Raw genomic sequence first — 22,400 nt, 5'->3', positions numbered from 1 at the left:
GTCCCTGGAGTTATAGACCCTGATTTTACAGGAGAAATAAAAATCCTTGCTTCTTCACCAAGAGGTGTAGCAATAATAGCTCAGGGTGATCGCATAGCACAATTGTTGGTCTTACCCAGTTGCCATGATCAATATCCATCAAAAAATATTATTAGGGGAAATAAAGGGTTAGGTTCTACTGTCCAAAATATGGTCATGTCAATGGGGTTTAAAAGATAGGCCCATGACAAAGTTAGTGATAGAAGGCAAAAGTTTTGAGGGCTTATTAGATACTGGGGCTGACAAAAGTATTATCAAAATTACAGAATGGCCAAAAGCCTGGCCACTTCAACAGGCAGATCAGACTTACAAAAGCGCACCCATATTAAATGGAAGGTGGCTAACCAGGAGTTATGTTCTGATACTGCCCGACGTAATGCAGTTGCGGGCAATCCTCAATGGAATCTAAACATGCTGACAGGCCAAGGACTGTATGAAGGGCAAGGTAATCAGATTAATTTCCACCCTGGTGTGTATCAACAAATTAACCCTCAACTTTTAATCTATCCTTATATGGATGATATTGTGCTAGCTCATAAGGAAAAACCTGTCTCAGAGCAATGTTAAAATTCCTTACTACAGTCACTTGAAAGATGGGGCTTAACATTGCCATTAAAAAGTACAAATCACAGACACCAAAAACTTCTTGGGATCTATCATAAATGCAACTATGGTTAAACCCATAAAAGTTGCCATTCGGGTGGACGAACTTAGAACTTTAAATGATTTTCAAAAACTTTAGGGTGATATTTATTGGATTAGACCTTACCTTCATTTACCCACCTCAAGTTTGGGCCCCCTGTTTGATATTCTTAAAGGTGATTCTGACCCTCTTTCTAAGCGAGTGCTTACCCCTAAGGCTCGAACAGCTCTCAAGCTTGTTGAAACAGCTATGGAAAAGGCTCACCTTGATCGTATTGACCTAACTAAGCCTTTATCATTCATTGTCTTGGCCACAAATAAGTTACCCACAGGAGTGTTTTGGCAAAAGGGTCCTATTCTATGGGTTCACATGAATTATGCCCCTAACAAGGTCTTAGCCTTGTTTACTGAATCTGTGGCAGAATTAATCCTTAAGGTGTTAAAAGTATCCCTTTCCACCTTTGGATCACATCCCTCAACTATCACTACTCCATATACTACTGATCAGATACAATATCTTTTTAATAATTCAAATTCATGGGCTGTAGTCTTTACTAGTACTTCTGCTGTGTTTGACAATCATTTGCCATCTGATCCTCTTCTCCAATTTTGGAGTCAACATTCTATAATTTTTCCTAAAGTCACCCGAAAAGAACCTATTACAGGAGCTACCCTTATATTTACTGATGGATCAAAAAATGGTACGGGTGCTATTACTATAGATAATGTTACAGAAACATTGTTGTTTAATACTCTATCCGCACAACAAACGGAACTATTGGTAGCTACAGAAGTATTCAAAACCCACCATGAGCCTTTTAACCTATTCTCTGATAGCAAATATGTTGTTAATGCTGTTCAAAATTTAGAATTAACTGGTCTGATTTCCCTCACCTCCACTATTACTAAATATTTGCAAAGTTTACAAAAACATTTGGGACAGAAAAAATCCTTCTTTTATTGGGCATGTTCAGGCTCATACTGGCCTTCCAGGTCGTTTTAGTTTACACAATGATTTAACAGACATGGCCACCAGAGACACACACATCTTTAATACGCTTGAAAATGCAAAAACTTTTCATTCCAAATTTCACGTAAATGCTTCCACTCTATGCACACGCTATAAAATTACTAAGGCAACAGCTCGGGACATAGTCAAGTCTTATGCTAAATGTGTTACACTTATTCCTAACCCCTCGTTAGGAGTAAATCCAAAAGGGCTTCAGCCCAATCATATTTGGCAAATGGATATAACTCATTATTCAGAATTTGGAAAACTACAATTCATTCATGTGTCTATTAATACCTTTTCAGGATTTATTATGGCCTTTGCTCTTACTGGAGAAAAAACCAAAGATGTAATAACACACTGTTTACACTCTTTCTCCATCCTAGGAGTTCCCAAACAAATTAAAACAGATAATAGTCCTGGATATACATCCCAGGCCTTTAAACAATTTTGTTCCACCTTTGGTATTCAACATGTCACAGGAATTCCCTATAATCCTACTGGACAAAGCACTGTTGAGCATGCCCATTTAATGCTTAAAAACATGCTTTATAAACAAAAAGGGGGAATAGGGGCATCATTCAGATCCCCAAAAGACAAACTGTCTGTTGTCTTATTCATTTTAAGTTTTTAAAATCTTGATTCTGAGGGCCAATCGGCTGCTGACCGTCATTCAAAGCCTAATAAAAAGCATCTACCTCAAGTGCTCTGGAAGGACATTCTATCAGGACAATGGAAAGGCCCAGATCCGGTGTTACTCTGGACCCGAGGGTCTGTCTGTGTTTTCCCACAGGATGCACAATCGTCAATTTGGGTGCCGGAGAGATTGGTCAAGGCCTCAACAGAGACCCAAAAGAAGATGAGGAGGCTTCTCCCACTGACGGTGCTGGCGAATTATCGCCAAGTTAATGGAGGAGACTCGAGTGAACTATGGGGGATAGTGAAGATGTGGCCCTATCCTGTACCCCTTACCAACTCCTTTATTCTATATCCTCCTAATTTTACAACATTTGGCTACATTTCTGCAGTCCGCTGTTCTATGGGGAAAAGAATGGGTTGGGTTTTTGTCCAGGGGAGGTCTTTTGTGTGTTGTTTCTGTCCTGTGCATATACAAAATGCATATACATTGGCACAGAGAAACAGCCATTATTCGCCAAGCTCTCATCGCAATTGATGCTGGCCCATCCCCCCAAGTCTGGTTAAATATGCTGGACCGGTAGCCAATGACCCGTAAGATTCATGGGGAGCTCATACCAACCTAAGACAGGAAATGAGTGCTAGAGCCTCATTGTCCAATGATGGGTAAGGATGTTGCTCTGCCGTGGACAACCTAAGACAGGCACGGTCCCTTTTATAAACAGAAAGGGGGAGTTGTGGCGGGCGAGACCCGGGGCCCAGGGTTACGCAACCTGCATCTAAAGATGGCGACTGGCAGAGAGCAAACGGCGTCCTGATTATGCCTGGAGAAAGGCAGGAAGTGTTTACAATTGGCTGTATGATAATCAATTCAGCCACCTAGCGCGTGGACAGATATACTTTACATGTATGCTCGAGCGAGTGATCGCTTGACCTTTAACAGGATTGGATGGACATATCTGGTTACAATTGCTTATGCATGAGACTGCTTATATATTGAAGGTGTTATGTGAATAAAGGGGAAGCTGCTTCATGAACCTCTGAAGTGTATGTGTCTTTCGTCCCGCTGGTCGGGCTGTAAGAGCTTGCTCCCCAAAATAATGATGATCAATGGTGGGACTCGGGATTAATTCATTGACGGATTCATAATTTGAATGGACTACTGGGAGGCAGTAGAAGCTACAGGAGGTGGGGCCTAGGAGAAGGGAGTAGGTCCTTAGGTATGCCATTAGTGACTATGTCTTATCCACGGTCCTAACCCCATTTTTCTCCCTCTCTCTGCTTCCCTACTGCCACATCTGCCATGATGTCTACCTCACCTTAGGCCAAAAGCCATGGAGTCAGTCAACCATAAACTACAATCTCTGAAACTGAAACAAAATAAATCTTTCTTCTATTAAGTTGTTCATGTCAGGTGTTTTGGGCACACCAACAAAAAGCTGATTAACACAGATATTTAGTAATATGTTTAAATGAAGCAATAAATCAGTTTGAAATTTAGAACATAACTACTCACTCAAAAATCATGTTATCTGTAAGCTATATTGCAATGTATAACTGAACTAATGATTTGGTTGAAATACTGTTTTGCCTTGCCAAAACAAATACAAGTCTAAAACCTTAAAAAAGAAATACTGATAAAATTAGCATACTATAATTATATGGTCACATCAATGTTTATAACAGCAAAATTCACAAAAAACAAGTTAGGGGGCTGGGGTTGTGGCTCAGTGGAAGAGCACTTGCCTAGATTTGTGAGGCACTGAGTTTGATCCTCAGCATCACAAATAAATAACTAAAATAAAGGTCCATTGACATCTCAAAAAAATTTTTTTAATTTAAAAAAACAAGCTGGGAGACCTGTGCAGGTGGCCATCATCAGATAAATGGATTAAGAAAGCATGGTATGTACACACAATGGAAGTTTATTGAGACTTAAAGAAGGATGAAATTATGACATTTGTCAGTAAAAGAATGGAATAGGAGAACATCAGGTTAAATGAAATAAGACAGACTCAGAAAGTCAAGGGTCAAATGTGTTCTCTCATATGTGGAAGTCAAGAGCAAAATAATGGGAAAAAAAAGTTGTGGTGGGGGAGTGGGTTAGATCTCACTAAAATGGAAGATCAGTGGAGCAGAGGAAGGAGACTGAGGGGGAATGAGGAGGGATGGAAAAGGGAGGAACTGCAGAATGAATTTGACAAAATTACACTATGTATGTATACAAATATACCCCAGCAAATTCTCTTTCATTTAAAGGAGAAATGATCAGGTTGTGACAGTCTTAACCCAATTGGTGAATTAGTGGACTTGATGAGGCTGACTGAGTCATAAATGAAAGTAGGCAGGGTGTGGTTGGAGGAGGTGGGGCATTGGGGGCTGTCTTTGGGGTATGTATCTGGAATCCCTCTCTCTCTTTGCTTCCTGATCATCATGTGAGCTGCTTTGCTCCACCAAACTCTTCCACCATGGTGTTCCGCATCACCTTGAGCCTAAAGAAATGTAGTCAGGTGTCTACGGTATGAGACCTCTGAAACCATGAGCCCTCAAATAAACTTTTCCTCCTCTACAATCATTCTGGTTGGATCATTAAGTTACAGCAGCCAAAGAGCAGACTAAAACAACACCCAAACAAACATATAATTAAAATAGAGTAAAATAGCCAAATCTGAGTCCTGAGGATAAGTTTTCAGCTAGAGATTATAAACATTTGGATGACATAGAAACTATGAGAGTAGTTTAAGTCTCCAGCAAGCAGCTAAGGTAAGAAAAGAGGGCCTAGAGTCAGTATTTGGAAACAACAAACTTTAAGGAACCAGTAGAGTAAAACAAACTGATAAAGGAGCATAAGAGATGTTTAGCAGTAAAATTAGAAAGCAAAGAAAAGTGGTAACAAGGGAGTTCCATGAAAAGAGAGAAGCCATCAGTATCAAGTGTTACAGAGAGATACAATAAGGGGATAAAAGTCGCCATTGTATTTGATAATTAGGTACTCAATCATTATTGATCTTAGAGTGGTTCATAAAAAATAAAAGTAAGAAATAAGATTACAGCAGGTTAAAAAAGAACAGTAGAGGTTAGAAAAAAAAACAGAGCAGATTATTTTTTAGAGAACTTCACCTTAAAAAAAGAAAAGAAAAAAAAAAAAAAAACCAGTACCTAGATGGTATAGAAAGGGTTGGTTGGTTGTGTTGGCTACTTATTTGGACAGGGCAGATATTGATATACTGAAGGAAATGGAAGTATTGCAGAACATGGCTATGAAGACACACACAAGAGTGAGGATAATCAAAGAAACAAGTTTCCAGCAAGTAGGAGTTAATGCTTGGGGCAAAGATAGAAGAATGGTCTTCCTGTGCAACGCTCCTCCTTGAGCTGTGCACATCTGAATTCTACTGAAATCTTACTGTTTGTTATTAGTAGTTTAAACTATATCAAAGTACAAAATGCTAGTACATGAAATTTAACAAGTAAAATGTTTCTAAACATTAGACATAAGGAACTTTATATATCAATCTGACCTCAATGAGATAAAATGTTTCCTTCTCTTATTTTAGCTTTATTATAAAACATATCTCAAACATATCTTAATGATGAACTGGAAGTGCAATGGTTGCTCTCCTTGCACACTAAAAAGAATTTAGAGGTAATGAAGAGTAGGTAATGGATTTTATATTTTCATGCCATAATTATATATCCCAAACTCTATCTAACATCAATTCAATTGAGTACTTCAAACATATCTTTTGGAATATTCAAGATGAGAGATCTTTAATGAAATACTAAGTTGCCTACTTTTTACTCACTAAACTTATTACATGTTAAAAATACATTTAAGAAACCTTATTTACCTAACTTGATTTTTAAAAAAAAGAAAGCATAACCAATTTCTTTATTGTCTGTATGTATATTTTATGTTTAATAACTCGAGCTAACTTGGAAAATGCTGAATAGAAAACAGGCTAACAATTTAAAATAGACATATAGAGGAAACTAAACTATAACATCTGTTCCATCTGTTTACCTCAAAATGTAAAGGGATGTTAAATCTATCTTCTTTATCTTTGCTTTTATTTTATTTAACCAGAAGTTTATTTAACCAGAAATTTAGTGAAGATTATAAGAAGACTCACTGAACAAACGGTTGATATGATAAAAGTTGAAAATCAAACACTTGGACACTGTAGGAGCCATCGTTACCCTTTGAACATGAATGTGTATTTGTGTGGGAGGGGCAAATACATATGTAGATAATATGTAAACTAGCTCACAAGAAATGCAGGTCTAAATTCTTCAGGAATTTTTCTTTGACACTTTTAAGCCTGGCTATGAATCTATAAAATATTCAGTAGCACACAGTCAAGGACAATGATTCTTCAACTTTGAAACTGTGACTATTAACCATTTCTAAAAATGTTTTATAGAACTTTTTTTTTCAAATTTAAAACTAGTTTATTTCAGGTTGTATGTTGTTTTGTGGAATACCATATTCTCAATGAACTTTTAATTTTGAACATTTTGTACACTTTTAGTAGGACTAGAGAGATCTATACTTAAGAAACACTGATCTAAATGTTCAAATGCTATCAGTTATAACAAATAATATCAAGAACTATATTGTTTGTTCTTAAATAGGGAAGATGCCAACCATGTGCCAAGTGGCATGAAAAGGATATGAAATAATTTAAATCAATACTGAGAGAGTGATCACCTTATGAAGTCAGTACCATGTTCATTTTAGAGATATTTAGAATACAGAAGCTCAAGAGGTCAACTTACCCTGTAGCATACAGCAGGGATAATTAACAGTTCCTATTACAGAACTCAAAAGTCTATGAAAAATGGTAGACCATACAAACTAATCATTGCTTATCTAACACATCTCAAACAAGAAGAGAATCATTTGAATGCTGCCTAGTCTTTTTAATGCATATTTGTTTTTGGTAGATATGAGGAATTTATAATAAAGTTGATTTCTAAGATTAGTAGTAACATATCTTTATATTACCCAAACCCCATCATGAAAAAAGTAAATATATTAAAGCATCAATGACATTTAAGAATGTTATAATTCTTCATTTTCTCTTTTGTAGAAATGAAATTTTATTGAAACAAAAAATCAAAATGTCATTCCAGCTTCTCTTAGCTTAATCTTTTGAAGCACTGCCAAAGTAATGCTGCAGAAAGAATGTATTTCATGTTTCACCCCAACTCTGTGATAAAGCCCACACCTCCTTATTTTCTTACTCATGATGCAGGGCTTTTGGGATAAGTGAAAAAGAAGATGGGCATCACAATGGGTAATTATCGAGAACAGAAGACTAAACCATAAATAGAAACAGGAATGGTGGAAAATGGACAAACAGAAAAATTATATGCATCTACCAAAATAATAAACCACAAAGCACAACCATTGGAACATCATAAGTTAGCATCATCATCTGGCATTGGAATGAGACACATATCATTACCCTATGTGCATGTATGATTACATGAAAGGTATGAATCTACATTGTGCACAACCATAGAAATGAAATTTATGTACAATGAATCAAAATGCAGTCTTTAAAAAATTTAAAAATAAATAATTTTTATAAAAAAGCCTTGATATTTCATATACCATATTAAGCTTAAATGTTTTTAAATGTGTTTTTAAATTTTTATCTTTCAAAGTATGTTGTTTTAGCCATTTCAAGCATATATCAGAGTGGAGGTTACAATTAGAAACAAAGGGTTTTGGTTTGGATTAGTAATGTAGGATTTTATGATACGAGGATTTAAAGATAAAGTAATGTGCAGTTTATGACATGCAAAATAGTATCTGTGCAGCAAAACAGGTTATGAACTTGAGAAAAATACTGGTTGTCTGATACCTCATTTTAACAAATCAAGGGACATGCTTCCTTAGCTGACTATAATGTAGTTATGATATAATGAACAATTATAGCTATGCTGCAAAAAAATACCTCAACAACTATACTGCAAGGAACACCCAAACAGGTGTGAGATATGACATACAAGAGAGTCTAATCCTTTCATTTCTCAAAAAAAGGGTTCAGAGAAAACAGAGCAAGACTATCTTGCAGGGGGATTGATTTTTCCCTTCTGTGTGCTCTTCCCAGAGAAGCAGCTCATCTGAGTAGCAAGGATAAACTGAGGGCAGGTCAAGGTTCTAGCTTCTTAGCCCTCGTTCCAAACCGCCTCTCAGGCAGCCCTGGATGACAAGGCCATATCACCTTGGTAGAAGAGCCTAGGCAGGAAGGAGGAGGACCCAATAGGCAGACTGACCTTTGGGACCAGTGTAGTTTAATGGGGAAGCAGAGGCAGCTAAAGTTTGGCTGGGACACCTACCTGAGAGCTGGCCATAAATCTTCAGGGAGATAACAGAATAGATTGCTCTGTGGAATCAAACTGGACGCATATCCAGGTCTCAGAGGACTTAAGGATGGGGTTGGGACAGGAGGGGAGATCAAGTTGGCCAGGGAAAGAGGGAAGAACTACCCAGACAAAAGATAGTAGGTATCACATGCCACATTACACCAGCTGCAGACTCCAGCCATGAAAATCCATCAGCAAGGCAGGGAAAAAGCAAATTAGGGCAGGGGGAGTGGGGTGCAATGGGTATCCATAAGTGGCAGAGAACCCAGGGGAACAGGCTTTCTCTTCTGTCTCAAAGATGCTTTTGCCATTCTCTCCCTACATGTCAAGAAGGTTATCTGAGACAGTAAGTTCTCTGGGACCAAGACAGACTGAAGGGAAATACTTGAAATTTTAAACTAGGTCCAATATAGACCTCGCTTTTTTCCTGCTAACTTCCTTCCCTGCTCCCTCAGTCTTTTCATCACAGACTTGGAAATTTCATTGTTTCAACTCTTCAGACCAAAAGTTTTGCCATTAGGCTTGAGACCTTCCTTCCTCCCAAACCCCACAATTCCTCTGCTCCAGTCACACTGGCAACCTTGTTGTTTCTAAAACATGCAGGATACACTGCTACCTCCGTTCCTCAGCACTGGTGCCTCTCTCTGGCCAGGTTGTTGTTCTCCCAGTATAACCATCAGTAGTTCTCTTTCATTCTTTGCTCCAGGGGCACTTCCTCAACAGAGTATCCTCTGATCTTATGAGAAATCATACTTTGCCTTCATCGGCATTCCTTAGTCCCCTAATGCTCTTGGCTCTGCTTTTTTCTACATGGCAATGATTAACTTCCAATATACTCCATAATTTACTTGTTTGTTTGTTAATTGTCTGTATCCTGCCAATAGAAAATAAGCAACACAGCTGCAGGAATTTTTGTACATTTCATTCACTATAATATTTCTAGTTCTAAAAATATAGCCTAGAATTATAGGAGGCACTAAACAAGGTATAATTAACCAATGGTTCAACATTCAAGGGGAAAAATTATAGCCCAAACTAAGGAAATCACATTTTCCCTATATATCCATTTGCCCTTGACATCATATATGCTCAAGCATGACATATCAATTTCCATGTATGCATGTGCCCCTGACTATATAGCCTTACTGTTACCCTTCCTCACTGTCCAGTTCAGACTCTGAAATATATGAAATTAGACTGTGATTCCAAAGGCAGTCTAATTTTCTGAGAATTTGTAGAGTTGTTTTGGTCAAGTTGGTTTATCTGCTGGGCTTCCCACTGGCCCCTGTTGGAGCTCCCAGAGAAAAATAAGACTGTTTTATAACATCCTTGCTTTTTTTTTTTTTTTTTTTTTTTTTTGTACAAGAGGCACTTAACCACTGAGCCACATCTGCAGTCCTTTTTTATATTTTGTTTAGATACAGGGTTTCCCTGAGTTGCTTAAGGCCTTGCTAAGTTGCTGAGGCTGGCTTTGAACTTGAGAGTCTCCTGCCTCAGCCTCCTGAGTCACTGGGATTACAGGCATGCACTACCAGACCAAGCTGCAACCTTGATTTTTGAAAATAACATTTCCCAGGCTTGCCAATATAAAGTCTTCCCCATGATTGATATCAGTCAATTTTCTCAGTAGTTCTGGTTTTTTCAAGTGGCAAATGCTATATAAATACCACAATCTGGGTACTATGGATGCTCGTTGTTAATGAACTGATCTCTGTTCTGAAACGTTTTGCACTTAATACCACCAAATCTTTGTTTTAAAACATAAAAGACAAACTAAGGTCATACAGATCCAACTCATATTTAGTGTTACTAGATTTTTACTTAAACTCAACAATCTATCTGTAAATTGTATTATAAATCTCAGTTTTCACTAACACCTATATAATTAATCATTGGGTTTATTTCTCGAGATACACATACTAGTTTCAAAATATCATCAATATCAAAGCCAAAATGAGATTTTTTAAAGTTATTAAAGATTTTTACAATCCTTTTTGAAATTAAGGCATAAACCATCAAAAATATATAGTCATCCAAGTACCATGTTTTTTTAAAGATATTAGATAAGTTCCTTTCAGGTGGTTATGCCATTAGTTGGGTAAACAGGTTTGAAATTCTTCTGTTTAACATTAATTATGTTTCAAAATTACACAATATATCACATGCATTAAGTCAAACCTACAAAAGAAGGTATTTTGTTATCCCTCCATTGTGGGTAAAATAATTTTATAATGTTCTAAAATATCATATAGTATCTCATAAATATATACAATTCTAAGTGTTTATTAGTTAAAAATAAATTTAAAAACAAATTCAATAGCTATATATTACAGTACCCTCCCATTTTCACATATATAAATGCCTTTTTCTTAGAGTACACCCTAGAAATTAATTGCCTTTGTTTATGGAGATACTTGCATTCCTTTATACTGTAGCACATCACTAGATATTCTTTTATCAAGTCTCCTAATGATATACATCTGTGTTATTTCTAGAATTTCCCAGTTAAAATAATAGTGTTTCAATAAGTAGTCATATTTATTGTGCTGTTTGTATTGTTTCCCAAGAGTCTTTGACATAGATTTCTAAAAGGAGGATTCAAACAGGAAATGCTTATGAAAATTAACTAGATGCAAAGTCACCTTCAAAGAAGCTGTATCATTTTGTTTTCCCCTGTGCAATATATGAAAATGTCTATTTTATTTTCCTCTGTGGCTTTTGAGATTTCTTTATTATGACTAGGTATACCTAGTTATTATATCCTTTAATCAGTAAATGAATGGGGATTTCCATTTTATCAACTAGAATGTTTTTCTGAAAGTCTGTTTCTTATTATCAACAGTATTGATAATTTGCAAAAGAAATTGTAAATGAGTAGTCTATCTTGTTACTATTTTGTACTGCAGGGCAATATGGCAAATAAAAACTCTAGGAGAAAAATTAAGAATAATAGCCCCAAACGATGGAATGCTATTGCTAAAACATATTTTGAAAATAGCCAGCACAGCATTTCGTTGTGAACTAATAATTATTTTTGAGCTCTGAGCATGTCTGGTCAGAAACATATATTCTATAGCTATTTGAAAAGACAGCTATTGGGGCTGGGGATAGAGCTCAGTTGGTAGGGTGCTTGCCTCACATGCACAAGGCCCTGGGTTCTAAGCCCCAGCACCACACACACACACACACACACACACACACACACACACAAAATTTTGTTAAGGTCAGTTATGGACAATCTTAGAAAGATGAGATCAGGCCTTCAGTTGGTGAAAACATCATTCCCATTACCAAAGTGTTTTATACAGAGGATAAACAGTTTTTGTGGTATTCATATCTGCCTTACTTGATAAATTGTTTTACTAGACAATAGATTTCATTGACTTTGTTTTCTCATGGGAGATCCCAAAATTGCAGTTTGGGATCAGTTTATTATATTGAAGAGAAGAGAGAAGCTAAAATATCCTGATTAACCACTCAGAAAAGAAACAAAATATAGTTATTTCTATCTATTTTCATGTCAATTGAATTTGTTCCAATCTCTAAATCACCTATCAAAACAATAATAAAAATATACAGTGGGGAAAAAAACAGTAAACTGTTAATATCCCAAGACTTAATTTATTAGACTTTTCTATGAGTTGTTTTGGAGAATTATAAATATTAAAGGAATACATTTATTTTGTTTAAATAAATACTATATTACAAAATATAAACTAAACTTAGTCACTTACAATTTAAAGTTATCCTTAAGAAAAAAAAACATTGTTAACCCATTGTGGTTGAATTCATACATCAACCTGTCCAAATGGTCTACAACTAGTCAGTAATTTTATAGCATACACATTCTACTGACTTTAATTGAATATTTTCTTGAACAGAACAAAAGAAAATCAAAAGTGATTTCGAATAACAAGAACTGACAATGTGCAAACTCCAACAAAACATTTACCCAGAACAATTTCAATAACATAATATGATTTTGGAAATAAACCATCTGATATCGAAACTGTCCAATAGTTTCTTTTACAGTAATACGAAAAAAAATAGGCTGAAATCATTAACTTGCATACTCTGGAGCATTACAGTAAATCTTGATAACTCACCAAATATAATGAACATCCATCCACTTCAGAGAAATAAAACATGGCAGCTAAAAATAAACCAGCTCTTTTGGCATGAGAAGCAAACTAATTTTGTTTGCTTTCTGCTCTAAAGAAATGTTTCACATTGTTTCTACAGATTGGGTTAAATGGCAAACCGAGGCAATATAAAATGAATAATCTACTTAGGAGACCTTTCCTGTAACTACTCTAAATTAGTTATTTATTACTTGCCCTTTTCCTTCCTAATGAAGAAAAAAGAATGCCCCCTTTAGACTGACAAATGAGACTACGCTGTGTGTGCGCACGTGTGTGTATCGCGCTGTGCGCGCACATACACATGCCTCAAGACGCTGGCTTATTTAACTATTTAAATGTCAATTTGCTTTGATTATATTATTCTACTTAAGTACATAAAATTTATTTGTTCCTTCTAACCTAATTTCAATGATTATACAAAATCATCCTAGGGAATTAGTACCTAATAGCATAATTCCAATATCCTCTCTAGAAATAAATTTTTAATTTGAATTTTTTTAATTAATATAAGATATGAGATAAGCTTAAAAATATGAACATCAATATTAAGATCTTCCTCCATCACAAATAGTTTAGGGTGAATAATTAAAAGAAAAAGAAGTATACATGTTTTCTAAACAATTCTATATTGGAGCTTCTGTATCATTTCAACTTCTGCATTGCCAAACTACTCCATTATATCCCAACAGGCTGACTCTAACATTTTCAGGGGTAGAAATGGAGGCTCCACCTTCTGTTTCACTCCAAGCTTCTTCCAGCTCTGGCCTCAGTGTGGCACACAGTCAACTTCTTTTATTTCCTCAGAGAGCTCTTAGACCTAGAGGTCCTCACATTATCTTTGGGAGGAAGACCTAGGGAAGTGGCCTGAACTCTTCCTTCATGAAGGCTCTGATCAACTGGTTGGAAATTCTCAGATCCTGAGCACCCAGAGCATGGTTTAGAAAAGGGAGAGAGTGTGGCTATGAGTTGATAGGCAAGCATCCATGGCTTCATGTCCTCCTCATCTTATGGGAGGATGCTCTTAAGAACAAGGCCCAAGGCAGGCACTTCAGATGCCTTACTGAGAGGCACCTCTACACCACAGTGATCATCAACACCTTCATAGTTGCTCTACTGAAAGATTCTTAAAGTTCTGCCTGTCAAACTATCCTAGTCAGAAACACATCAGCTATACTACTGTTAGAAACCTAAATGAAAATAACCAACTCAGTGGCCACAGGCACACTTTCCTGAACTTTGCATTCCCCATTAGATCCAGCCCAGGCTGGATCTGCAGTTTATTTCCAAATGTCATAAGCCTGTTCACTGTTGTGAGTAAAACACAAAGTTGAACTATCTTTGACAGATAATGCCTTCATCTATGCAGAAAGAACATTCATATCTACTCATATCAGAGGGCAGACACAGACATACCAACAAGTTGAATAATGCCATCACTTCTCATTACCAATAGTAATATAATAGCTATCAAGAAAGCATGTTATGTGTGAAGCATTATAGGTACAAAGCAGACTCTCCACTGCTCCTCCCATTATCCTACAAATAAAATGAATCATCACGCTCACTTGCTGGAAAACATCTGGCAGCTTATATAAAAGACTCTTCATAATCTGATACCAAATCACATTTACAGATTCATCTTTTCTCGTTCTTCTTCTCCCACTTCTCATCTGATGAAATTAACTTCCATTCCTCAGGAAACCACAGTCTACTTTTGCCTGCCTGAATTTCTTCCTATTCCTGGAGTAACATGGATTTTACAGAACACTATGACTTTATGTAGGCTGATTCTTAGGCCTAATTTTTTACCTAGAAAACTTCTATTTATCCTTCAGAATTCAACTAAAAGATTCTCTCTCAGTTCCCTGACCCATGCAGTCATATTTAGTGCCTCTGGTATCTGTGTACATAGCATTTTATACTATCTATAATAATACATTCAAATGAACATTAAAGTGAGTATCTACATTGCTGGACAATATGCTAGGGCAGTGACACAATATTATTTTTTAATCTCCCTTGTGGTGTATGGAGTAGGTTTATTGTGCATGCATTCACAACATAAAATGTTTTCAAATAGAATGACTTCTGTTTAGCATCACTTACAAGTATTGGATAAAAGAGGCTAAAAACAGTAATAGTGAATTTATTTTTAATTTCATGTAAACTGCATTTATCATCCTACAACCAGCATATTTGCACATAAAAAATCAAGAGTCAGCTGCATGGAAAATCTTGGTTATTAGAAACTATGTAAAAGCAACTGGAGCCTAGCCATTCAATGCTGCAATTTCCCATTTTATTTTTCAGCATCTAGTGTTTATCTCTTTCGCTCTGCTGAGTAGTAAAAAGTTTGAGAATCCAATTCTCTGAATATTATTTATGCACATGGAATCCAATTTTAATATTCTGAAAAAATAAATCTAGTTGTAAGAATATATTGAATATTTATTCTTTTTCAATATAGCAGAGGTGAGAGATTATCAAAATGTAAATCTCAGACATCTAATTATATAATATCTTCTTCTCTGTATTCTTTTGGATGTGTATACACAATTGGAATTTTAAATTTTCCTCATGAGTCCATATAGTTAAAATCACTAATTCAAGGAGTAATATACACACTAACACACACACATACATGGCTATTTCTGTCATTTGGAATATGAGCACTATTGTTCTGAGATGGGAAAAGTAGTAAAAAAGTAATAGAAGATGCCTCTGCGTAAATGGAGCAAAACGTGATGCAACACAGATACAGCAGCGTTTCTCAGTCTTTAGAATCCATTTGTATTAAACAATGAATGATCTAGAAAACAGTCAAGCTCTCCAATAGATGAACCTTAAACATCCCCTATCTTTTCCATGCTAACTGTGGCTACCACATTTCAAGGCTCCATGAATCCAATAGTCAAGAACTACCCTCTCCACCCTTCACACTCTCCACCCACACCCAAAACCTGAGAATAGTAAAACCACATCCAAGAAATAGGAAACAAGAACTAAACCCTGCAAAATAACAATGTTTTCCAATCACTCAAAAATCATTATCAAAAGATCAATTCTCACTTTAAGTCAAATGAAGGTCAACATGACATTAGAAAGATATCAACTACATAAACACATAAAACACATAATCACAATAAAATCTGAAAAATTTGAAAATGTGAAAAGTCAGGTCATAAAGTCTTCCATATGCACTGAAAATTGACCAAAACCATGAATTGAAAATATTTCAAATCTTAACCTCCCACAAGCCATTCAAACAGTAACAAGTAGTTCTTGAGCTCCTACTATTTTTCAGGCACTGTCCGATTAGGCCATGGGTGGAAGCATTTATCATTCAAAAATTTTAATGGGATAATTTCAAACACTGATATATGTAATGAAGAAAATACATGTGGATATGATAGCAAGATGGGAGTTACTGAAGAAGGTTTCTGTGAGAAGGTGACACTTAGGGCCAAGAATAATTGAAAAAAGGAAAACTAGAGGGGGTAAGCTCGCTAAACAGAAGGAACAATGACAAACAGATCAAGGAAAAATGAGCCTGGTTAAGTGGGAGTTAGCAAAAAGGAGGAAGAGTGGAGCCAGAGTAAGTTATTAGACACTGCTCTCAGCAAGGGTACCTGGATCTACCCTGTAGAATAACAACCATTTACAAATGGAAACCTTGGGCAAATTACTTAACCTGTCTATTTTTAAATACTGGTAATAGCGCTCTTCCTCCTAGAGTGGTGAGGATGAAGTAAATTAATAGTTTATCACTCAGAACAGTGTGAAATAAGTTTTTTTTAGAGTAAATATTAATTACAGCACCTGCCCTTTATCCATAGGAGATACACCCCAGGACTTCCTTTGCATGCCTGAAACAGCAGATAGTAACAAGCCCTACACTGGGTCTACTGGGTTTTTTTGTTATTGTTGTTTGTTTGTTTGTTTGCTATACATACATACCTATAACAAAGTTAACTTACAAATCAGGCACAGAAAAAAGATTAAAAATAATAATAAAATAAACCAATTACAACAATATACTGTAATAAGTTATTTAAAGCATGTGAATGGTTTATTTCTGAAATTTTTCATTTAACATTTCCAGACTATGGTCAACTATAGGCAACTGAATCTACAGTAAACAAAACCTCAGAAAAGGGGTTATGACTGTATATCACACATCATTATCAGTTGAAAAAAACAGTCACTCAGTCTGGATGTGAAATAAATAAGTGCCTCAGAAGAAGAGTGGATGGAGACACAGAGTCAAGCTAGGAGGTTAGTGCAATAATGTCAAGGCAAAAGGTGATTTTGAACCAAGATTATAGAATGGGACAGATTTTGAATATACTGTTAAAGTACAGCAGGTAAAATTATTTAATGAACTGAATATGCAAAAAGAAGCAATCCTCTTGTCTTAGCCTCCTGAGTAGATGGGATAACAGGACCGCCCCACCGCACCCAGCTACATACAAGTTTTTGTAGGGACATATGTCTTCACTGTTCTCGGGCATGTACCTAGGAATGGAGTTGCTGGGTTATAAAGATAACTGTATGTTTCACTGCTGCTATTTTTGCGAAGTAGCTACACCATTTTATATTCTTGCCAACACTGTATAAGGGTTCCAATTTCTTTATATATGCTCCAGCAGTCCTTATTATCTGTCTTTTTTATAATTCTCCAAGTACATATGAAGTGGTATTTGTGGTTTTGATCTGCATTCCCCTGATGATTAGAGTGCTCACTTTCATGTGCTCATTAGCCATTTTATATTTACTTTGCAGAATTGTCTATTCAGACCTTTACCCATTTTTAATTGAATTGTTTTTCATTTCATTATTGAGTTACAGGAGCAAAGCAAAATACCTGAAGCAAAGTCAAGGTTAACTGAGAAAGACATGATAGTTAAATCTAGTAGGTCATAGTGGTTCACAAAATTTGTAAGTTCTTAAGGGCAGAGATGCATTACTCGCTTTGAATGATACATGGGCTTGCATAGTCACCAGCAGAATTGGAAGTCAATATTTTAAGGAACATATGAAAACACAGGAAAAGAACTCTTGAAACAAAAAAGGAAGGGCCAGTAACTTCAGTGTCAGATAGTTGGTTAGGGCATTTAGAACTCATTCCCTACAGTGATTAACAACTTAACTTTATGGATCAGTTCAACTCAAGGGTACTAGGCACCCAGGACAACAGTGTCTAGGGAAGGATACTTAAGTTGTGACTTATGGAGAAGAAACTATATTTAGTAATGTCTGCCTTCCGCACCAGAAGGGGGAGTGTGGTGGCATGTGTGATAAGGCACCATTCCAAAGGTTTATATATTTTGAAACTATGAAAGCAATTAGAATTTTTTAAGACACAATGCTTAATTAAAAAGAAATTAGAGGTCTTTAGAATACATACTAAATATCAAAAAATGACCAAAAACCTCAAGAAGCATGCTTCTATGCAAACATCTAGTTGGTGTTGACATCAGAATCAAACGGATCACTGATTTAAGTTAATATGTCACATTGTCTCAGACTTCCATCACCAACTCAATCTTTATCGTCATGTAACAATAAAGTCAAAATGGTAAACCTGTTACTTTTCCATGTGGTTGAAGGTGTGAATTAGACTGGAATGTGATCACTAATTTTGGGGGGTGAGGAGGGAGTACTGGGGATTAAACTCAGGGCACTCAACAATTGGGCCACATCCCCAGCCTTATTTTGTATTTTATTTAGAGACAGGGTCTCACTGAGTTGCTTAGCACCTCGCTTTTGCTGAGACTGGTTTGAACTCAAGATCCTCCTGCCTCAGCCTCCTAGGTCACTAGGATTACAGTGGTTTGCTACCATGCCTGGCTGTTATCACTAAGTTTTATACAATTCAGTAATTATGCTTTTAGTATTTTTACAGAGTTGTACGACCACTACCACAACCATATTTAGAATATTTTCATTACTCCAAATAGAAGGTTATATCGATTCCCGCAGTTCTTGCACTCAGGCACGTTTTTATATTAGGACAGTATTGGTAACAAATGGAGTCTATACAAATTCTTAAGGTCAATTCATTAACACTAGCATAATGATGATTTCACATTAGCTTATAGTACTCCCTTTTTATCAAAAGTAGGGTTGCATAATATTTGTTTTAAAATACTACTTAAAAAAAAATGCTGACCAAAGAAAATCTTGTCTTTTCAACAAAAGTAAAGCGATAAAATATGTGCTTCTCAATACTACTAAAAAAAAGTGCTGATTTAAAAAACATTTTAAAAACTAACCTCAATGATGAACTCAGAAGTATCACAGCACAAAAATGCAATAATTTTAGCAATAAAAATACCCATTTTGTACTATATACATATCACATATACATTTTTCACCTCTGTAGGTTTTCAAAAATTGAAGGAATAATTCTAAACACAGATTACATAGTAGCAGAAAAAATGGAACCACCATTTCTATTCTTAACAGACTTAGCTTAATGTGATCTTGCAGGGGCACTAAGACATATTTTTTAACGTAGCACAGGGAAAAAAAAAAAAAAAAAAAACTGTATCCTGACAGACCTGCTGTTTGTTTAGGGATGTGACTGGGAGCATTCATCTATCAGGACTCTGTTTTTAAGAGAGGGTGAACCAAGCTAACCAATTGAAGCCAAAAAAAGGAGGAAATAAAATTGTCATATCTGATCAAAAAGGACAGGGGCACAAACAAGGATAAGCAGGAATAAGGGATTGACACCTGTAAGCCCTTAACTTGCACAACTTTGTTTTCGCCTGAATGTTGGTTTCTTTCTTTTCAGAGTTTTCTATCTTGACACAGAATATGTTCTCTGACAGAGAAGGTTTATAACTTTCCATTCCCAAGATGTGACCAAAACATAAAAGAAGAGGTCCTCTCTTCCATGTTGAGTTTGAACTTTTCAAACAAGGAGGGAGTTAGAATGGCCCAGACTAGATCATATCACTTGAAACAATCCCTGTGGTGAAGGGGAGTGAGGTACCAGGCCAGGTTCGGCAAGGTTACATAGCTATCCTTGTGGGTCAAGGAACAGGGGACATGAAACTGGAGAGTCACCCAATTAGTATTTATTACACTTCTGCACTACTAGCAGGTGAAACAAAGAAGTGAGAAAATGTAATTAGAATGAACAGTTTCAGATGCAATTATGGCAATTCATGTACTAAAAGGCAAATATTTGTTTTTAACACATAGTTCCTATGCACCCGCCACAGCAAGGGCAACAGATAATGGTCACTGGCCTTAGGGAATTTACAGACTGAAGAGAAACAAAAACAATATGTACATAAATAGATGATCATATATGCAAATAAAATTAGTCTTTTGGAATAATTAACAGGTTGTAATGATAGATACACAAGAAAGACCTACTCAAATTGGGCAAGGCTTGGTCTCTTTGAGGAGGTAATATTTAAATTCAGACCCAAAGGAGCAAGAGGTCAAAGCCACATCTGTAGGGGAGGAGGAGAAACAGGAGGCATAAGGTGGAGGTCAAACAACACAAGTGAGTGTCGTGAGGCAGAAATGGGCTTGGTGTGTTACAGGAACAAAAATAAGGCTAGAGTAAAATGTGTCTAGAACTTATACACTGGAGTTGAGACAGAAAATGCATGAAGCCAGAGAATGAGCAGAATTCCTAGGGAAGAATATTGCAAACCATGGTAAAGACCCCTTGGACTTACTTTTCAGTGAAGGGTCGAGGCAGAGTAGATAGATGTGATACTTTACTTTCCAAAATGTTTATTACAAGATGCTCAATGGCAAGTGACAGGAGTGAGCCATAGCTGAATAAGTATAAGGATTCATAACTATTCCCTGCACTACGGGCCAAGCCACATTCTACAAAGAATTCTCTTCATTATCCATGGATCAAAAGGCTTGTTACTTAACAACTAAGAGTTTCAATTTCCTTATTAATAAGTCAAGAATAAAAACGTCAGCCCCAAATGGAAGATTATCTGTGAAATTATGTATTGCATCTAACATAATGTTTGGCATATTGTACAGGTATGAAGAAACTAGTTAAGTTCCTTCTCATTTGTTTCCTATGCAGCTAATAAAATCCCTTTCAAATTCAGGAATTTTGAAAAATAAAAACTACAGTCAGACAATTTACTCTAAGACAGTGACAACTCAGTAGTTAAGCAATGTTGACAACAGGCTGAATAGAAAATAACCTTCATTTGATCAAAATATTGAACCACCTCTATAATTTTAAACCAAACACCAGTGCATTCTAAACAATAAATTCTGAATGCAATAACCACCCGAATTCTCTATTATAATATATATAATACAGAGAAAGTAAATGTCCTTGAAATGTTACTCCTTCCAATATGCTGAAGTTATCTTTATCTACCATTCAGGTGCATAAATAATTGTATTATTATCTACCATTTGAAAACAACGTATAGGAAACTGGAAAATTCAAAGAATGTTTACAAATCATTTTTGTATATCAATTTCACATTTCGTATGGAGGCTATAATTTAAAAGATGTTCTCCATAATTTCAGATTTTTTTTCATAAATAGAATTAATATTAAAATATATGAGCTTCAGTTTATTCATTTGCTTTCTCACAAAGAGTTCTCCACAATCCTGGCAATCCTATTACAGACAATTCTCTAATGAAAAGAATGATAGATGAAACAATGGCCAATACAGAAGGTCCTCTAGGATTATGCTGTCCAATAAGTTAGCCATGTGTCACATATGGATATTGAGTATATGAAGTATGGCTTATTGAAACTGAGATATGCTCTGAGGCTAACATACATACTGGAATTTGAAAGCTCAGAAAGTTAAAAGAATTTAAAATATCTTAATAATTTTCATATTGATTACGTGTTGAAGTGATCATATTGAGGATATAATGGATTACGTAAATTTGCTATTAAAATTAATTTCACACTTTCTTTTGAGACTAATGTGACCTTAAGGAATTTAAAAGTACATAGGTAGCATATGTTTGTATCTCAAGTATTTCTTTTTGGACAGCACTGTTCTATAATGATGCGCGTCTTTAATTAAATCAACAGTGAATAAGCAGATGAATTAAGGAATAAGTGAATGCATAAAGAAATTATGTTCAAAATACAATAACTCTGGTTAAACGATTTCAGAATATTGCTTAATAATTTAGGGAAATGTTACGTTTAAGTAATTAGATAAATATTTAACTTTTGTGCGATGAATCAATATGAATTAAACTGAATGTTTCCAGGTCATACCCTGTTGCAGCTCATGGAATGCCAATATGGTCAGTGCTCGCCTGTCATCCATAGTTTTATGAAATGCATAAACAAGAAGACAAGTATAATAAAATGTTTTTGGTTTATGAGAAAGGCATCTGGTAGTCCTCTAAAAGAAGTGCAAGAGGGCATTTTTCCTATTTCAGGGCATAGACAGTGCCACTTGTATTAACCCAGGATAATCAAATGCTCCGCAATGAATGGGAGTGTCCTGAGACACAAAGAGAGGATCTAACTCATTTTACTCAAAGTGTCACTACAGAGAAACGCCCAGAGTCACACT

General features: G+C 35.9%; 1 protein-coding gene and 1 long non-coding RNA gene across 14 annotated transcripts in view; both read right to left on the bottom strand.

Annotated features, from left to right (window-relative positions):
• CEP128 (centrosomal protein 128) overlaps window positions 1–22,400 on the bottom strand; it is a 418,511-nt gene that overhangs the window by 185,525 nt on the left and 210,586 nt on the right. The window lies entirely within an intron of this gene.
• LOC306654464 lies at window positions 656–2,265 on the bottom strand. Its single transcript, XR_013761974.1, has 3 exons — window positions 2,150–2,265; window positions 967–1,140; window positions 656–707 (listed from the first exon to the last, which is right to left on the bottom strand). It is a non-coding gene; the product is annotated as an uncharacterized lncRNA (long non-coding RNA).

This window comes from Sciurus vulgaris, assembly GCF_902686455.1.
Source record: "Sciurus vulgaris genome assembly, chromosome: 2".
NCBI classification, from domain to species: Eukaryota; Metazoa; Chordata; class Mammalia; order Rodentia; family Sciuridae; genus Sciurus; species Sciurus vulgaris.
The sequence above is the reverse complement of the archived record's forward strand: the minus strand, read 5'-3'. Positions and strand labels throughout refer to the sequence as shown.